Source organism: Dipodomys spectabilis, unplaced genomic scaffold (assembly GCF_019054845.1).
Source record: "Dipodomys spectabilis isolate Male_0828 unplaced genomic scaffold, ASM1905484v1 ptg001954l, whole genome shotgun sequence".
Taxonomy (NCBI): domain Eukaryota; kingdom Metazoa; phylum Chordata; class Mammalia; order Rodentia; family Heteromyidae; genus Dipodomys; species Dipodomys spectabilis.
Genome location: NW_024872631.1, coordinates 1 through 6,468, shown reverse-complemented (window position 1 = coordinate 6,468; position 6,468 = coordinate 1). Strand labels below are relative to the sequence as shown.

Genomic DNA, 6,468 nt, shown 5'->3' with positions numbered 1-6,468 from the left:
CCATTCATCTACTGAGGGGCATAGGGGTTGGTTCCATATCTTAGCTATGGTAAATAATGCTGCAATAAACATAGTTGTGCTGGTAGTTTTAGTATGGTCTTGTTTGTGATCCTTTGGGAAAATGAACAAAAGTGGGGTTGCTGGGTCATAGGGGAGCTTTATGTGGAGTCTTTTGAAGAAACTCCATACTGCTTTCCAAAGTGGTTGAACACGTTTACACTCCCACCAAAAATGGAGTAGGGTTCCCTTGTGGCCACATCCCCTCCAGCATCTGTTGTTGTATAAATATGGATTGCCTCATGAATTTGCGAGTCATCCTTGTTCAGGGGCCATGCTAATCTTCTCTGTATCATTTCAATGTTAGTAAATGGGCTACCAGATTAAGCACAGAACATGTTTTTTTTCTGGGGGGTCCGGTCGTGGGGCCTGTACTCTGGGCCTGGGCGCTGTCCCTCAGCTCTTCAGCTCAAGGCTAGCGATAGCTCTACCACTTGAGCCATAGCGCCACTTCCAGCTTTTTTCTTTTTGTTTATGTGCTGCTGAGAAATTGAACCCAGGGACTCAGGCATGCAAGGCAAGCACTCTACCACTGAGCCACCTTCCCAGCCCAAGAACATTTTTTATATAGAAAGTGTAATTGATTTTCTTAAACTAGACAATTCCACAAAAAGTAAGTTCAAAAGAATTGTCATGAAATTTTAGAATCATGCATTTCTTACATAAGCACACATTTTTGATGTTGGCATCATTTGTGGAGGGGAAGGGAAAAATATTTAAATAGGGATACAGGAAAACCAATTGCAGCAACGAAAGGAACTTTACAACTTTGGCATCTCTACTATGCCATACCTGCAGATTGTAATTTGATTGCTTATTTTGAGGTAGTATCACTATGCTGGGCCTGCTTGGACTGTAGTCCTCCAAACACAAGCAAAACACATTGCACCCAGCAAATGGTTAGAGTTTCTGAAAAGTCTTTTTTTGTTTGGGCTTGCCTGGAAATGCAATGCTCTAATCTCTGTTTTCTAAGTAGATAATATTACAGGATTGAGCCACTTTATCCAATAAAAGTATACAATTTCAAGATATCTTGATATTGCTATATTTGTGCTTAACATATATAGCTAACCTTAATTTTCTCCCTCTTTTGTTGAGTAATCTGAGTTGAAAATATTGATTTTCTTGATATACATGGCTTTGTTTTGGATGGAATCCCCTCACAATTCAAAAAATCTCCCAAAAAGTTTATGTCAAGAATCACGGAAAAGAAGGCTTCAGGTTGGGAAAAACCCCACTGATCCTTAACTTATAATTGCAGTATATTTATAGTGTTAGTCAATGCTTTTGAAGAATGAGAAGAGAAGGAAGGCAGAAATGTGAAAGATGTCAGGTCTCTGTAGAATTTCTGTAGTTGTCACTTCATGTTATCTTCTTCCTTAAAACTTGATTTATTAAGACCCTCTGGGTGGATATTGGTTGGACTGATTGGTAAACTTACCCAAGAAATGAAGCTGATTTTAGAAGGTGATGATTTGGTAAATAAAGGAATGATGAGAATGAGCACAGATATTGTCACAGAATGAGCCGGCAAGGTTCAATTGCTGAACAGCAAAACAAAGCAGCTTCAAGTCCGATGATCGACATTGAAACATATATAGATAGATGCATATATGTATACATATACACACATATGTGAAAAAGTAAATATCCAGTAGAATACAGAGAAACTTGGTGTGACAAGTATTAAACTATATCAAACTGGTTGTAGGAAAGGTACAGTAAAATATCAATTGTTTAGCATAGATTTTGCATAGATTTGTAAAGGATGAAAATTTTTCCTTCATTTTATACTTTACAAATATCCTTAGTATGTTTTAAGTTTTTTTTTTTTATATTGTAGTTGGAGCATCTATACAATGTTGAGAATCGGCATTACATAAAGTATGCAACATGAATACGACAGCCTGCATAGGAAAGTTCATTAGATTCTTATTTCCAATTAACCAACAGGAGAAATGGAGTTCCAGGTCAGATTTTATGTAGCGCACTGGCCTTGAACACAAAAGCACCATTCAGGCCGTGAGTTTAAGCTCTAGGATCTACAGAAACAAAAACACAAAATACAACTTGGAGTTAGATATTTTATAATGAAGCATTTTTATATACTTTACCTTGTTAGAAAGACTAGATTTCTGTGTTAGCTTTATAACCTACCATAATAAGTGATATTGTCCATTTAATAAGCAGAAAGGCTTACTCAGATTTATAAGTTTGAAGGTTTGAGTGTATGTTCAATTGGTTTTATGGCTTTGGTGGCCTATGACAAGACAACGTCAAGGTGGGGAGTATGTCAAAAAGAAATGTTTTTGACCTAGAATGATTAAAGAGAAAAGAAGAAAGTAGATGACAGTCCATGTTCTCATAGGTTTCACTCTGAAGAACTTAATCTCCAAAAGAACTATTCAGGTATTCTCCACAGTCTGGGAGGAAATGATAAGTCATTTTTCTTTAACACATAGGTCTTTCTGGGGCATTCTAAATTCAAATGGCAACACCTTCACCAATGATAATGACTTGTCCAGGGGTTGAAGCAACTAGATATGTCTACAAATTCTAATTAGATCTCAGCAGACTAAATATCTTATGGAATTCCTATTAAAATATTTTCTTGCATACTTACTGGGTCTTCATACTACACATGTGTATATCTGTGTATATGTGTGTATGTGTGTGTTTGAATAAACTAATATAGCATTGTAGCAGATAAAATATTAGTGTGGCCTTTTTCTTCTCATACCATGAAAACCTGCCACAATTCCCAATCAAATTCCATCCAAGATCAACATTAATGCTGTTCCAAAAGTTCTGTATGCAAACCCATGTACATCTACTTCATTTAAGACGGCAATGGTGCATGAAAATGTTAAGTCTTCCAATTACATTGTCACCAAGGAAACAACGTACAATATTTCCTTTAAAAATATCTAGATTGGCTGGGCGCTGGTGGCTCACACCTGTAATCCTAGCTACACAGGAGGCTGAGATCTGAGGATTGCGGTTCAAAGCCAGCCGGGGCAGGAGAGACAGTGAGACTCCTATCTCCAATAAACCACCAAAAAACCGGAAGTGGTGCTGTAGCTCAAGTGGTAGAGCACTCGCCTTGAGCTGAAGAGCTGAGGGACAGTGCCCAGGCCCAGAGTTCAAACCCCACGGCCGACAATATATATATATATATATATATATATATATATATAGAGAGAGAGAGAGAGAGAGAGAGAGAGAGAGAGAGAGAGATTGTAGAACACTTTAGCCAGAAAATTGAAGGAGTATACTTCATAGGATTTAATTTAAATATTTAGTCACTGAAATGGATATTCAATATCCACAACTTAGAGCCCTTTTAAAATACATAATTGCAAACCTCATCTATTACCATCTTCCGTGAAGACAGTCCTTGCTGAAAACGAACCAAATGTGGTAAACCAATTAAAATGTACGCCATTGTCAAATGCTGTTGTTTTAAATCATGGAAGTGACAGAGCAATTAATGCCAGTGAACAGCTGGTTCTAAGGAGTATGGAAAGTGATTACTTTGTACTCTAGGTGGAAAACTCCACAGATATTTCAGATTGTGCTTCGTTCTAGGCATTTGTGAGATACATTTTGGAAAGCACAATGAATGAAAGCATGTTGTTTTATAAAGATTTGCTGGCTGACAAACCAAGGAATGAAAAGTTATTGAAATATTTCAAATGAGAAGACTGACAATAGGGTGGGTAAGATGTGATATGCAGCTTTAGATACACACTGAAGCAAACCAAAGAATAGGAATTTTTTTCCTTAACTAATGCTTTCTGGGTATATTGTGCTATACACTATAATGATGAAATGATCATTTCTTTGGAAAAGTCAGGAAAAAAAACATTGTCACCTGTTGAATTTCTTTTTAAAGTGAATCTTAAATAAAAAGGATGAAGAAATTTAAATATGTTAATAAAACATTGTCAAGTTTTACTTTAATTTTTCAGTAAAAATTAAAACAAACTAACAGACTATTAGTCCATTAAGATTTATAAGTTTCCTGTCATATTTTATTTTCCTTTTGTTCCTCTTTTTTGGGTGATAAGATTATTTTTTTCAGAAAGGCAACCTAGTCTTAACCATTACCCAAAAAGTTTATGCTGTCATAGAATCAGAGAGTTTTATTTATTAAATTAAGACAAAAGTAGGCTCATTTTATGCCAACTGAAAATATAAACACCAAAAACATTTTTCACTAAAAAACCACTCATAAAAAACCATGAGGATTTGGGGGAAGATGGAAGACGAAAAGCTGGAGGGTAAACAAGCTCTTGCATAGAAAGCAGTTAGTGTGCCATCACAGTACAGAGAATTTGGCAAGAGAGGGAAAATCCAGGCAAGATGACAGACCTGAGCACTTGCCAGTAGCCACAGCTGTGGCATCAGTAGGGACAGCGCCAGTGGCTATAGCCACCATATCTACAGAGAGAGTCCACAACAAAGGCCCCAGATGAGGCCGGTGAGCATATTCTACTCAACACCAGCAAGAACTGACAAGGAGCAGATATCTTCATCCTGCAGATCACAGACCAGAGACGACCCAGGAACCAACAATCCAGCATGAGTAGAATCCTGACATCCTCACTCCTCAGGGAGCAGAGGAGGGAAGGCCTCCCCTCCCCCACCACCAGAGATCTCCATCTATGATACTGTGCTACTCAGGGCTGAGCAGATAGCTCCAACTCAGGCTTTGGAAGAAAACAAAAGAGTCATTTAGCAGGTCATAGGAAGTAGACATGACCTGCCAGGGTCAGCTCCACCCAGGGGAATGTCACCCCACCCAGCCAGTGGTAGCTGGGTGTCCTCAGAGGAGTGATTTCCTTCACAGGGTAAACAAAACTAAAGGCTGCCCCTCATTAGAGTAGCCTAGACAAACAATTGAAGCTCAGTAAACATAAACCCTGAGAATGGGTTCCATGAGTATTTCAGGAGTTGCGCCTCAGGGAAAAGCTATTGTTTCCTAAAAGGCCTCAACCCTACCCAGAACCTAGACTCATCACAGCATCTTCACACTGGAGGAAACAGCCATCTCCCTCTTTTGTGATACTCAAAGCAGATCTCCCTCCCACTGAAATAGCCTGGGAGGAGGATCACAAAATCCTGAGTAAAGCAGAGCATTTTTCTGCCTGCCCAAAAATACTAACTTAAGAAATCAATCAAGCAAAACGAAAACCAAACACCACAAGCACACAAGCATAAGCAAGCATAACCAAGTGACTGGATATGGACACAGGGGAGATACAGTGTCATCCCATTACCCCCACCCAAAAAAAAAAAAAATCAAAGAACTCTATTTTAACCTTTTTTTCAATTTTTATTTTTTTAAGTGTTTGATGTTAATTTTTTCTCATATTTTTTATTTTTGGTGTGTGTGTGTGTGTGTGTGTGTGTGTGTGTGTGTGTGTGTGTGTGTGTGTGTGTGTGTGTGTGTGTGTTTAATCTCTTCTGACCTTTTGGTCCTTTTTTATTGTTTTCATTTTTTTCTCTCTTTCTTCTTTTTTTGTTTGAGTTAATTGCCGTTCTGCTCATCCCCAGATATTTACCTGTGGTCGATTATTAGACCTTATTCCCCATTGTGTTCATACTTAATCCAGAAATTTATTACTCTATTCAAAACGTCTTAGGCTTAACTTCTTTAATAGCAGTATTATCTCTTTATACCAATATAATTTTCAAGTAACTAATTTTAAAACTTTTAACTTTTTAGTTTTTCATGTTTCCTTTCTATCCGTCCTCTCATTTCATCCTTTCCTTTTCTTCTCTCAATATCATTTCTTTAAATTTACATAATTTTTAAGTGTTTCACTTCTTAAATTTAAATTTTTGTTTATCCATTTTTTTCTTTAGTTTTTAAAATCTCTCTCCTATCATTCTGTCCAATCCATTTCCCGCTCAGAAATTAGGACTTGGTTAAATTCACTCTTCTCTTACCTCTCCACATCCCTCTAATCCCATTTTTCTCCACATTTCTCCCTAAACCTAATAATTTCTGGTGTGTCAAATCCTTTTTGCATTTAGTAGCCCCTTAGTTCATGGTTGTTTGATGTTGAATAGATTGTATCTGATGAACTAGATTGTATCTGCAGACATTTTGACTGCGCAACTACAGAACTCCAGTTGATGCTTGCCTTAAAATAGTGTTCTAGCACAAATTGGTTTTACCTTCATACCAAATGGGCAAAACAAGCCAAAAAAACAAGAAAAATGGCAAGTCTGGGTATACGAATTCCCACTCATGATAATCAGGAGACCGATTAGTTAATGAATAATGCAGAGAAGAGTTCCCAAAAAGCTCTACAAACACTCCTTGTAAACATGGTGAATGAATAGATTGAAAACTTGCAAAGGACTCTGTGAGTGTGATAGAGAGCAACAGGGGGCGAACCA

The 6,468-nt window shown here is 37.5% G+C and overlaps 1 non-coding gene across 1 annotated transcript; it reads right to left on the bottom strand.

Annotated features, from left to right (window-relative positions):
• Positions 1 to 281: 281 nt before the first annotated feature.
• On the bottom strand, positions 282 to 388 carry LOC122103157. The gene has a single exon (XR_006146716.1). It is a non-coding gene; the product is annotated as a U6 spliceosomal RNA (small nuclear RNA).
• Between the last annotated feature and the right edge of the window lie 6,080 nt (positions 389 to 6,468).